At 36.7% G+C, this 14104-nt stretch overlaps 2 long non-coding RNA genes across 2 annotated transcripts; one reads left to right on the top strand and one right to left on the bottom strand.

Annotated features, from left to right (window-relative positions):
* The first annotated feature begins 2909 nt into the window (after positions 1 to 2909).
* On the top strand, positions 2910 to 10957 carry LOC125313806. The gene is made up of 3 exons (XR_007197442.1): positions 2910 to 2953; positions 8512 to 8515; positions 10839 to 10957. It is a non-coding gene; the product is annotated as an uncharacterized LOC125313806 (long non-coding RNA).
* LOC115727475 lies at positions 3363 to 13417 on the bottom strand. The gene is made up of 3 exons (XR_004013688.2): positions 13254 to 13417; positions 12164 to 12388; positions 3363 to 4344 (listed from the first exon to the last, which is right to left on the bottom strand). It is a non-coding gene; the product is annotated as an uncharacterized LOC115727475 (long non-coding RNA).
* Between the last annotated feature and the right edge of the window lie 687 nt (positions 13418 to 14104).

The raw sequence follows: 14104 nt of genomic DNA on the forward strand, positions 1-14104 counted from the left end.
TTGGTAGGTCGAGTTTTCAAATGCATTGGCCGTCGGGACCCCATGGAGCGAAAGAGTGGAGTGGTGACCCATGAGGGACCGACCCCGATACAGAAAGAGGGTCGATATGGGATGGTGGTTTATGGCGCTTTTGTGGTTTATTCGGTGAAGAACATGAATCGGATTTTCCTACATGGTCGATGACAAAGCTTTGGATAGAAGCAGCCTGTTTTACAAACAAATTATGATGTTTAAACAAGAATGGAATGGTCTCTTGAATTGAAAGCAAAGTTGCGCCAACAAGGTATCAGTATCGGTATCGGTTTAAATGGCTAGAAAATTTGCCCGTCTCCTTGTGATTGTCGATGGAAGCACTTTGGGAGGAAAGTCCTAAATGCACCAAGCCGAGGAGCATGAGAGAGAGAGAGAGATTGAATTAAAAATTAGGGTTTTGAAAACATAAAATTTAATATAGGAATTGGGAACAGGGAACCATCCCGGTGCTCATCGATTCCAATTTATTGAAATAGGGAAACGCCCAGAACCGGCCGGTTCGGGCTGTTTTCAGTCTGGTCATCAGGTTGTTTTGCACATCCCTTCCCCTTATCCCGGTCAGTTTCATGCTACTAAAAGCTTGGGATTTGAAGCATAGCACTTTGTAAACAGGAATGGCATGCAAAAATTTGCAGACACAGGGAATCAAAATATAGTGCAAATTACGAGGATGCCACGAGGACAATCATATGATGGAGCTTCGGATACCGAAAGAAGCGTCCTTGGATTCTTTGGATGTCTCTTTCACCGGACGAATGCGGACTCTTATGTTATCTGATTTAAGGGCAATTTGACTGAAGACCAAAAGGGCTGTGGAGCAGAAAAGGAGATACAGTTTGTGATATGATTACGAGAGGAGTGTTCTTTGGTCCCCTGCTTTGATAAAGCAAAGGCAAGTTGATTCATTGTGCTTCCACCGAGTGCTTGTTTAATGACAGCAAGATTCTCCTCAAGCAACAGTTCCTCCTTAATTTAACTTATTTTTCTCAGTCGGGGAGTGGCAGCCGGCGAACGATGGCAGAGACGAGAGAGAAAGAGAGAAAGACCAGACACGAGAGAGAGATAGACGAGCGGTAAAATGGAATTTTTAATTTGGATTCTGTTTGAGAAAAAGAAAAGTAGAAAATTTCTACTTTTTATTTTTGTTTCAAATCTATTATGGGCCAAAAATTTGCCCCAAAAATAGAAAAAATAAAAGTACAACACCAAATAGATTTGCGTTCCAAATATATTCTCCGAAACAGAAAAATAGAAAAACAGGAAAATAGAACTGCCTATGGACATGCTGAGTCCAACACAACAATTCCAGAAAAGAGTCGAAAGTATTTTGATAACCTAATTGGCGATGAGACATGATCATCGCATCCGTAAGTACAAACATCTTGCCCTGGATAAATTCCAGCATCGAGAACTCGTGATGTAAGTGTTATGATGTGGATGAGCCAATTTTGTGCTGCTGGTGAGGGGCTTAAATGTAAGCATTAGACATGCCAACCAAGCCACAACAAGAGAACTACTTTATTGCATAAGTTGATACATCCTAAACTTTTCAATGACAGAGTCGATCGAACCTAAAGATGACCGATGCAATGAGATTTAAAAGATTGTAAGTGTCCAATGTATGTCCAAATTTGAATGGAAAGCCTTCATCGTTCCTTTCTCCTACAGGGAATCGCTTTACATTGGACACTTACAATCTTTTCCAGCACATTGTAAGGCATGGGCCATTTCTGAGCCTGGATTGTCTTCAAGCACGAGTTCCGGATCCGATTTAGCAGTGTTATGGGCCTAGCAAGGACATATGTTTCCGTTCTTCAGAACACATCTTGGGCCCATGATAATCCCTCTTCTTGCGCTGATCTATGGAGTCATAATCCCACGAACTGGCCAGCCAGATGAAAATTCTTTGGCACAACAATGTACAGTGCAACCTCTTTTCCCACAACCCTTTTGCACTTTGTTTATGACAGACCATCGCGAAGTCGGAAAAAAATCGTAACGTTTTGTTCTTTTTTTTTGTCAGAATATCGTAACGTTTTACAATGTGACAGACGCAGTACTTTTGCAAAGAAGGCATTAGTCTCTGGTGCCTTGTCTTGTGCTCTGGACGAGTTGACCAACAAACATTGTTGACTTTTTGCTGTAGAAGAGAGAGCCAACAGAATGCCAAGCATGGTATAAGAGACAGAGATTGCTGCCTTCGACCCTTTTCATTGCTTGTTTCCATCACAAAAATTAAGCGATATCAGCTGATCTTCTTGCCAGCCGCAGCTGAGAAAGAGAGAGAGAGAGACGTGACAGTCAAGATCAATTATACTCTTATGACAAAAAATGAGGGTCAATTATACTCGTAAGCATATTGCACTATAGTGTATTTTGCAATCAAAGCCCCGGAACTTTACTTTAATAACCGGATGTGTTAAACTTCCATAATTTTTTGGTAACTGATGCACTTTGACAGGAATTTGACTAATAATCTGGCAATACGCTGAAGTGACGGATGCCAGACTTGACCAATCGTCCAGATGGCACACCATTGTCACGCGTCCACAACATTTGCATTTCCTCGTGATATTGGCCAGATTGCATTCAAAATGAATGAAGTATCAATAAATAAATACTTATTAGTACTGCACAATTAAATTGAAGTTCAGCAATGCCATCACAAAAATCGATTATGGGGGTACATTCCATGGTCTCAAGATGCACTATGCCTTCACAATCTTTTAACGTTGGATTAAAATGCAATAGATCCCAATGTTCTCAGGGACCTTGAGGGCCATAGACTCACCCTTATGTTGAACAAAATCAATTACAACACATAAATTGTGGGAATTTTTTTTTTTTCCTAGTGGGAGCCAATGTGAATCTCACTGTTTAGTTTAAATGTGATAGACATAATCTACTAGATCAAAACTACGTAGTGCCTTGTCATCACTGGATTAGCATACAGACCCCATGTAGACTAGACATCGCGTGAACAGACGAAACCTAAGTTGACGTAATACCAAATCTATAATGCTCGAATATCAGGTTGCGTTTTACTTGATTAATGAGGTTGATGAGTTTTTTCACGAGTTTGTGATTCACCTACTTAGGCCAACTTTCTTGCTTAAAAGAGGCGCATAACTTTGACTTTCAAGGGTGCTCATTCATGTTTAAATTTGCAGACTATGAAATTAATTGATGCTGGTCTCCTAGAAAAGGTGGAAGCGATACAAAAGGGTACACTACTAGAAAACAAGAAGAAACATCATACTTTTCTGTACTCGGGTCCAAAGGGATGGTCATCGCATCTATTTCCTCCTTTTATGGACACGGGTCCAAAGGGATGTTCATCGCATCTGTTTCCTCCTTTTAAGAACCAGAATCACAACTGAGTATTAACTAAATCTAAGAAACAGAGTATAAAATCAACCTGAGGTTGTAATGTAGATAGTAGCATACCTCAAAAAGCAAACTTACTGAAAAGAGGAGGAAGAGGTGAGGGTTGATGGACTGTGAATGATTTGTTCCAACTTCAAGGCGTTTATATTTGGGAAGCCCTGTTTGAAATTGCAATACCTTTCATCACCAGGGAAGCAAACTTCTTCTGCCCAACATACATCTAAATAGAGAGAATGGGGAAGCTGAAATCATTGTTGAATATGGAGTATCAGGATGAAAGTTCAGAACGAAGGTCTCACCAATGGATTATGGGCGATGGGAGGTATAGGGAAGACAACTTTAGCTAAAACCCTTTACACCTCTATTTTAAGAAATTTTAAAGGTTCCGCTTTTCGTGGTGGCATCAAAGGAAACTTCGAGAGATTCCTGAAACTTCATTTGTTTGCAAGGACAACACAGATACTTTGCTGAAGCTTTGGTAAGAGAAATTGATCACATCGAGGGATTTGACGCTCATGAACTCTTTAAGAGTATGCTTCTGGAACAGAAACATAGAAATAAGGAGAGATCTTGCTGATAGAGCTCAGAAATACACTCAACACCTTTCTTTAGCACTGGGTTCTAACTTATGTGTTAGTGAGCTGAAAAAATTCAACATAAGCTCTTGCCAAACCATAAAATAATCTATGATGGTTGGATGACGAGAAAATTTTTATCCACATTGCTTGTTTTTTCGGCGGGTGGAGTAGAAAGTAAGTACTGCTGACGGTTGTGATCTATGTGCAGCTAGTGGAGTATATGATCTAAGGATGAGAATGGGACTCGCAAAGTGCATGACTTGAGTTGATGGGAAAGTACATGGTTGAGTGGATAGCAATTTTTCTTGCAAACGAGCCAAATTCCAGTTTTCGGAATATCTCAAACCTTTGATGCCATCGAGAGAAGCAGAAAAGGATCTTAGCCATAGTTGTTTTCCCATACCTCCAATCGCCTATAATCTAGTCGTGAGACCTTCTTCCCGAACTTCATTCTTGAGACTTCGTATTCAACAAGAATTGCTAGCCCTTGCATCATATTGTTGGCTGTCCTCCACAATAATTTTCCACAGGTACCATCTCAATCTGCATAAGCATGGATAAGGGGGTTAATGCTTCTATCCTTCTGGGTAAGCAAGACTGCATATCCAATAGATGAGCATTATTTAACTTTGAGTTTACAAATGGATAATCACAGATAGTCCAAAAAGTTTAACTTTTAATATGGGGATGCTTGTCTTAGGGATGGATAAGAATTGGATCCTACAAAAACACATTTACTGTTCAAATGCACCATTTTCATTAGGTCACCCTAAATGTAATTAAGCACGCGAAGTACCTTCATATGCTTTGTTCTCTCGTTTGTTTGAGTCCAATCAGATAACATTGTCACCGGATCATTAGAGCATTAACAAAAAGAAAAATAAAATAAACTAAAGTAAGCAAACAAAGCCAGAACAGAACAACCACTACCATATCGTAATAGCAATTACTTGTCAGATTACAGCATCAGGGAAAAGAAATATCTCATCAAAATTCCTAGCATGTCCAATATTGGGCAAGTACAGAAATAGAGCATTGAAATCCTAAATGTTAAAGGGACTTCAGTTTAACACAATTAGGAGAACGTCACAAACGGATACTTATAACAGCGATTCGAATCCTCTCAATTTAGGACGATGAAAGCTTGCCCAAACAAGATCCAATACCGAGACCAGGCTGAACCTAAAAGGACATCCATAAACATGAATAACCCATGAAACTCTAAGTTAAAGACCTAAGAAAACTCCAAACAGCACAATAACTATTGAAAAACTACATAGGACGGCTACAGAAAAATCGAACTGCAAAGCGCATTCGAGCCAGGGATTTCTAGAAATAGAAGCTAGCAGAACAGATCAGAACCTCACCAACCATCCAAAAACTTCTTAGATTATGCTCACCTGTCGAGAGGAAGATGAAGACTGAATACCCAGGTGGAATGGATTTGAGAGCAGACGGCGGCTGCGTATGAGCTTTGCCGACATTTGTGTTTACATAGAAGAGGGAGGCGGCTGGGGTTTCTTCCTACTGGGGTGGTTGCTATCACAGGCGGGCTGTCTTACCGTAGACTCGCTTTTCTCATATGGGCGAACGCCACGTCTACCCAGCTTTTTCCTTTTCTTTGTTTCTCAAATAGTTCAGGTATTTCACAACTAACGGAAAATACTTTCTAGGAAATTAAATTTCAGAAAAATTGGTAGTTTTCCTTTATTTGGTAATATTCGAGAAAAAATATTTTTCGATGTTTGTAAAAATGATTTCAATCTCATGAATTTATCTCAATTTGAAGTTTTAAAAAAATTATTTCTTTTCTTTTCTTTTTCCTTCTTGCTCCATCAATCGCTAAGGTTACGTTTGGCGGTGATTCTGTTCCCAAAAAATGATTATGATCAAAATCATTTTTTTTTATTCTGTTCTCTGAATGATTTTTTGAGAATCAAAACGCTTTTGGTAACTGTTTAAAATTTTTGTTCCTGGAACAGAAACGCATTTGGTAACTATACAAAATTTCCGTTCCCAATTTGTCATTTAAATCAAATAATTATATAATCACATTTGATGACAAAGAATAGAGAAAATAATCAAATAGTGATTATGGAGCAAAAAAAAAAAAAGCAACAAAATTTCCGTTCTCAATTCGTTTGTCGATTTGTCATGAATATGCAATCGTTTATATTGTTTGAAAAGTAATTCATATTACATTTACAGAATTTGTCTAAATCAGTTGTTTGTTATTATTTTTTGTGACTTTTAGATTGATTACCAAAAAAAAAAAAAATAACTCCTCATTGTGCAACCGCCAATAGTTTTGTACTCTTGTAATTACACATCATACAGGCTTACAAGACCCGCAACTCAATTACATTAATTTTTTTTTTCACCCGACTCAACAAATTTTTTGTGCGGCTCAAAAAATGGAGAAAAAATGGAGATTTAGTTCGCAACGTGGAGGGTTGGGTCCAACCTTTAATAAAAAAAAAAAGATAAAAGTTGAAAAACATAATAGGAAATAAAAAATACAAACTTAATTAGAATAAAAAATAAAATAGCTAAAAATTCGAAAAAAAAGACATGCGTATTAGAGGTCCCTTAATATAAAAAAATAAATTAGATTTAAAAAAATTTTGAAAAATAATTTTTTAAATATAAATATAAATTTAAATTTAAATTGAATTTAAAAATAGGCTTAAAATTTTACAAAAAAAAAACTAATTTTTTAAAAAAAAAGGGGAGGGGAAGAATCTAGTGACAAGAATTTTTTTTCAAAATTTTAGCTTTTTCAATCTTAATTTTTTTTAAATTATTAAATTAAAAATATAAATATTTTTTATTTCCCATATTTCTTAAATTTTTAAATTTTTTATTAAATTTACCTTAAATAAAAATTTTAACTTAAGAAAATTAGTTTTTAGCAATTTTTAAAATTGAATTTTAATTTATTTTAATTTATCTAAAGTTGAAAATCCATGTGAATTTTTTTTTAAATAATACCATTTTATATTAAAATTTTAATTATAAGTATGAGGGATAAGTCATAAGTACATCGTGCAAAAAAATGATCCCCAAAAGTGTTCCAAAACACTAGAATCATTTTTTTTTTTTTTTTCTGAAAAGTGGTCCAAAAGTGTTCCCGAGACGAGAATCAAAATCATTTTTTTTTATTACCAAACATGTTTCTGATCCTTTTTTATTTACGGGAATAGAAACAGAGAATCAGAATCATCGCCAAACAGAGTCTAAGCCTCCGTGATGGCTAGCGAACGGCCACACGAGGTCGAGCCTCATCAAGATCCGGCAATGCTCAATCTCGTGTTGCTGGTCACCGACCATCGTCAAGGCCAAGCGGTGCAAATTTTTTTTTTTTAAAATTCGAGATGAAAAATTTCAAAAAGTATTTTTACCTCTTTAGATTTAGGAATTTTCTTAACTTTATGGATGACTTTTTTGTTGATCGAAAAATATTTTCTATTGACTAAGTCATTTTCGATGGACGAATGTGTGAAAGTCCAGAAAAATAATTCCTAGAAAACACTTTCACTCAAACGAATACACTCTAAAAAGTAAAGTTTGCCAAAATCGAGGCTCCTTTTATTTTGCAAAAAATAAAATCTGAAAAAAAATTCCTAATGATCCCATGCATCGCTCAAACTAAAGATGAAAGTACCCTTCGTTTGTTTATTTTACAAGCAATGCAAGCAACTATTTTCAAGAAAAAATATTTTTCAAATAACTCATTTTTTGTGAAATAAATAAAGCCTGAAGTTATGATGAACCATACACTTGATGAATTGACTATAGGTCAAGCATATGCTTGCGTATGGAAAAGAAAGAGAACCACTTCTATTTTTGAGAGATACTCGATTCCATAATAAAATTACATAATCTCTCACTTTTTTTCTGCTAAAACATTAAGATTAATACCTCGAGAAATCCCAAGCTAGTAAATTTACCTTGAACTAATTATTTGACTACAAAAAACTCCAAAACGATACACTTGTGATAAATTTATTCCAAATTAGTTTTTTGACCACGACAAATTTCAAACAAGTATAATTGTGACAATTTTATCCCAAACTAATTTTTTGACCACCAAAAACTCTAAATTGGTACAGTTGTAACAAATTTACTCTCCGTTAATGTCCATTAAATTAGATTAATACTACAAATACCCCAAGATTGGTACACTCGTAACCAATAGAGGGTAAAAACTTCAGACCGATGTACCCCGTCAAGCGTCACGTGTCATCCAATTCGATAATTTAATTATAAAATTTAACAAAAACTAACGTAGGGTAAATTTGTCACATGTGTACCAGTTTGAAATTTTTTTAGGTCAAAAAATTAGTTCGGGCCAAATTGATCATAAAGGTATTAATTTAGGTTTTTTTTTTTGTTGATATTAACCCAAAACATTGTCTCCCACTTAAAAGTGAATATTAGGGGTGCAAGTGGGTCTGAGTATGGAGGGATTCCATCAGCCAGGCTCGAACAGACTGGGCTTGGCTTTTCTTAGCCTGGTTCGAAGCCGAGCCCAAAAGAAGAAAGAGGCAATAGAGCAATTCGGTTTGAGCTAGTTGGGACTTTTTTTTTTTTTTTGGGGGTCAAAACTGGTTGGGACTTGGGCTCGAACCTTTTTTTGAAAATGTGAACCATTATCAGATTCCAAAATTCTAACGTACAATTCTCTAACGGCTAAAATAAATCTATCTAAAATTCCTTAATTTCACCAAAAGAAACGAAAGTTCCACGTCTCGACTTTGACTAGACTTGATCTTGTGGCCCATTTCAAGTTTTGTCGTTAATTTCGTTATTTGTATGGCTTCATTGAGGTTTATCATAATAGATGACTTATCTTTGAATGTTCAATGTTGTTTATATTTTCTAATTGTAGATATATTCCTTATTTTTTAAAACATTTCAAACTTGAAAGCTTGGACCGATCTAAATGAAAATATTAAAATCCGTCCGAAGAATAGCCTGGGCTTACTCAGGCCCATTCGATCCAAGTTTCGGGCCTTTCGGGATATATACATAGTTTTTTGAAAAAGGGATATGATAGTTTCGCTGGAGAATGAATACTCTGGACTCAATAGCGAATTTTGAAACCAAAATTTGGGCTTTAAGAAATAAGCAAGCTCAACTGAATGCTTGACATTGACAACAATAAATCCCACCTAACCTGAATTGAGCACTCCTGTGTAAGGAATTTTCTTGTTGCAAAAATTACTTCGGGAACCGAAGAAAAAAAACGGTAAAAATGGGAGTATATCAATACATCCTCGAACATGCAGACGGCAACCAACATATGACGAACGGGAGCCAAAGACCTATAACAAGAGACTAGCAACCGGCGAAAGACGGTAAGGACGAGAGAGAGAGAGAGAGAGAGTGGCAAGCAATAAAAGGAATTTTTATTTCTGATTCTATTCCAAAAAAAGAAAAATAAAAATGTCTACTTATTTCTGTTCCAAAACTATTTATGGGCCAAAAATTTATCCCAAAAATAAAAATGAAAGTGAGATCATGCAGATCTATGTTCCAAAAATGTTCTTCGAAATAGAAAAATAGAAAAACAGGGAAATAGAACTGATCATGCGCGCCCTAACTAGAGGTGTCAAACGGGTGGAACGAGTTAGATATGGGTCTGATTGAATATAATCCGATCTCTATTGATCTATTTAACTCGTTTGACCCTTTTTCATGTTATACAAATTTAGTACCGCAAACCCAACCTGACCAATATCCAACTTGACTTATATGGCCAATGTCTGGGCATGGATTGAACAAATATCTCGCCCCAGAGAAATTCCGGCATCGAGAACTGATGATGAAGTGTTGATATCGATGCACAAGGCTTTCCATGCACATTGCTAGGTATGGCCAATGTCTGGGCATGGATTGTTCTCAAATACGAGTTCCGGATCCAATTTAGTGGTGTTATGGGCCTATTCTTCTTCAAAACACATCTTGGGCCCATTAAAACCATCCTATGAACTGGCCAACCACATCAAAACCATGTGGCGCAACAATGTACAGATGCCACACCATTGCACGACATATTCTCTCTTTCACTCTCATATGCACAACTTTAATAAAAGAGTTGGTGTAATCTTTTTGTCTATTCTTAGTCGGGTGGATACACCAAACGGTCCCTCTCATACAAGAGAACAAATTCAGAGAGAGAGAGAGAGAGAGAGGACAATCTTGGCAATTCTATTCTTATGGCCAACAAAAAAATTAAAAAAAGGGTCAATTCTACTCACAAGCATATTGAATTTAAGTGGATTTTGCAATCAAGTCCCTGAACTGTGCTTTTAATAACCAAGCGCATTAAACTTTTCATAATTTCTTGGCAAGTGAGGCACTTTGACAGGGATTTGACTAATAATCCGCCAAAACGCTGAAGGGATGGATGCTAGGAACTTGACCAATCGTCCAGATGCCACACCATTGCCATGCGTCTGCAATATTTACATTTCCTCGTATGCTGGATAGGTTGAATTCAGATTGAATGAAGTATCGAGAAATATATACTTATTCGTACTGCGCAATGAAATTGAAATTCAGTAATGCGATCACAAAAATCCATTATGGAGGTAATTCTATGGTCACAAGATGCACTATGTCTTCACAATCTTTTAACATTGGACTAAAATGCAATGGATCTCAACGTTCTCCAACACCTCGAGGGCCATAGGCTCACCCTTGTATTGAACAAAACCAATTACAACACAAATTGTGGGAAATTTTGTTTTTCCTAGTGGGTGCGATTGTCAAATTCACTGTTTAGTTTAAATGGGATGGACAAACTCTACTAGATCGAAAGTACCTAGTGGCTAGTGCCTTGTCATCACTGGTTTAGCATACTGACCACATGTAGACTAGAGATTGTGTGCATATGAATCTTCACGTAGGAAGTGAGAACCCAAGAGCAAACACATGGGAAACTTCAGGTGCCGCGTTTTACTTGATTAATAAGGTTGATGAGCTTTTTCATGAGTTTGTGATTCACCTAATTAGACCGACTTTCTCGTTTAAAAGACGCACAGAACTTTGACTTTCAAGGGCGCTCATTCATTTCGACATTTGCAGACTATGAAGTTAATTTATGCTAGTCACCTAGAAAAGGTGGAAGCCATACAAAAGGGTAAACTACTAGAAAACAGGAAGAATCATCAGACTTGCCTGGACTCGGGTCCAAAGGGATGGTCATCGCATCTATTTCCTCCTTTTAAGAACCAAAATCACAACTGAGTATTAACTAAATGTAACCAACAGAGTATAAAATCAACCTGAGATTGTAATGTAGATAGTAGCATACCCCAAAAAGCAAACTTACTGAAAAGAGGAGGAAAAGGTGAGGGTAGATCGACTGTGAATGATTTGTTCCAACGTCAAGGCATTTACATTTGGGAACCCTGTTTGAAATTGCAATACCTTTCATCACCAGGGAAGCAAGCTTCTTCTGCCCAATATATATCTAAATAGAGCGAATGGGGAAGCTGAAATCATTGTTGAATATGGAGTATCAGGATGAAAGTTCAGGACGAAGGTCTCACCAATGGATTATGGGCGATGGGAGGTATGGGGAAAACAACTTTAGCTAAAACCCTTTATAACTCTATTTTAAGAAATTTTAAAAGTTCCTCTCTTCTTGATGGCATCAAAGGAAACTTCGAGAGATTCCTAAAACTTTGTTCGTTTGCAAGGATAACATAGACGCTTTAGCTTTAGCCTTGGTAAGAGAAGTTGATCACGGATTTGAGGCTTGTGAACTCTCTGAGAGTATGCTTCTAGAACAGAAACGTAGAAATAAGGAGAGACCTTGTCGATAGAGGTCTGCAATACACTCAACGCCTTTCTTCAGCACTGGGTTCTACCTTGCTGAACAAATTCTACATAAGCTCTGACCAAACCATAAAATAATCCATGATGATTGAATTATAATGACGAGATTTTTATCCACATTGCTTGTTTGTTCGGCGGGTGGAGTGGAAAGTAAGTGTTGTAGACAGTTGTAATCTTGGAGCAGCTATTGGAGTATATGATGATGAGAATGGGACTCTAAAAGTGTATGACTTAAGTTGACGGGTAAGTACATGGTTGAGTGGATAGCAATTTTTCTTGCAAACGAACCAAATTCCAGTTTTCGAAATCTCTCAAACCTTTGATGCAATCGAGAGAAATAGAACTTCGAAATTTCCAAAAATAGAATTGTAAAGGATTTTAGCTAAAATTGTTTTCCCATACCTCCAATCGCCTATAATCCACTCATGACACCTTCCTCCCGAACTTCATTCTTGAGACTTCCTATTCAACAAAAATTGCTAGCCCTTGCATCATACTGTTGGCTGTCCTCCACCACAATTTTCCACAGGTACCATCTCAATCTGCATAAGCATGGATAAGGGGGTTAATGCGTCTTTCCTTGCTAAACGAGACTGCATATCCAATATTTAGTTTTGAGTTTACAAACGGATAATCACTGACAGTCCAAAAAGTTAAGTTTTAAGATGGGGATGCTTGTCTTAGGGATGGATAATGCTGCAGGACACAATCGATTGAGAATTGGATCCTACAAAAACACATCTACTGTTCAAAAGCACCATTTTCATTCGGTCACCCTAAATGTAATTAAGCTCGCGAAGTACCTTCACATGCTTCGTTTTCTCTTTTGTTTGAGTCCAATCAGATAACATTGTCATGGGATCATTAGAGCATTAACAAAAAGAAAAAAAAAATAAAATAAAATAAGCAAACAAAGTGAGAATAGAACAGCCACTACCATATCTTAGTAGCAATTACTTGTCAGATTACAGCATTAGGGAAAAGAAATATCTCATCAAAATTCCTAGTATGTCCAATATTGGCCGAGTACAGAAATCGAGCATTGAAATCCTAAATGCTAAAGGGACTCCAGTTTAACACAATTAGGAAAACGTCACCAGCGGATACTTATAACAGCGATTCGAATCCTCTCAATATAGGACGATGAAAGCTTGTCCAAACAAGATCCAATACCGAGACCAGGCTGAACCTAAAAGGACATCCATAAACATGAATAACCCATGAAAATCTAAGTTACAGACCTAATAAAACTCCAAACCGCACAATAACTACTAAAAAACTACATGGGACGGCTACAGACAAATCGAACTTCAAAGCGGAATCGAGCCAGTGATTTCTAGAAACAGAAGCTAGCAGAACAGATCAGAACCTCACCAACCATCCCAAAATTGCTAAGATTATGCTCACCTGTTGAGAGGAAGATGAAGACTGAAGACCCAGGTGGAATGGATCTGAGAGCAGACGGCGACTGCGTATGAGCTTTGGTGACAAACGATGTGTTTATATAGAAGAGGGAGGCAGCTAGGGTTTCTTTCTACTGGGGTGGCTGCTATCGCAGGCGGGGCGGTCTTGTCGTAGACTCGCTTTTCTCAGATGGCCGAACGCCAGGTCTACCCGGCTTTCTCCTTTTCTTCGTTTCTCAAATTAATCGGTACTTCACGACCGGAAAAAGTGCCCTTGACAACACATTTGAAACAGAATTTCATCTGGTAATGTAATTTATAGAGTAAAAGTTTATTTAGTAATGTAATTTTTAAATAAAAATTTATTTAGTTACGTAATTTTGCTTTTTTATTTTTGAAGTATTTTTTTTTTTTTTACTTCAGAAGTAGTTTTGAAGACATATGAAAAAGTAAAAAAAAATTACTTTTCATCGTCTACTCAAAAGAAGAAGTAGAAAAATCAAATTCCAATTAAAAGTTGATTTGTAGAGCAAAAGTGTTGCTATGCGCGTCCTAATTTACCTCCGTTTGTTTCGCCGAATATATAATGTAAAAATGATTTTCCTAAAAAAGTGATCTCGTATATCGCTCAAAATAACTAATCAATAAAAAATATTATATTACATACAATAATTTATGTCTAAATATTTTCATGAACGATAATTATACTTTTTGTTTGCCTATTTTTATAAATGATATAAGCAATCATTTTCAAAAAAATATCTTCCAAATCGATCAATTTTTATGAAACAAATAAAGACTGAAATTTTGACCAATCATGCACTCGGATGAGTCGCTCCGAGGTTAAGCCAATGC

The sequence above is a fragment of the Rhodamnia argentea genome, chromosome 2, assembly GCF_020921035.1.
Source record: "Rhodamnia argentea isolate NSW1041297 chromosome 2, ASM2092103v1, whole genome shotgun sequence".
Classification (NCBI taxonomy): Eukaryota; Viridiplantae; Streptophyta; class Magnoliopsida; order Myrtales; family Myrtaceae; genus Rhodamnia; species Rhodamnia argentea.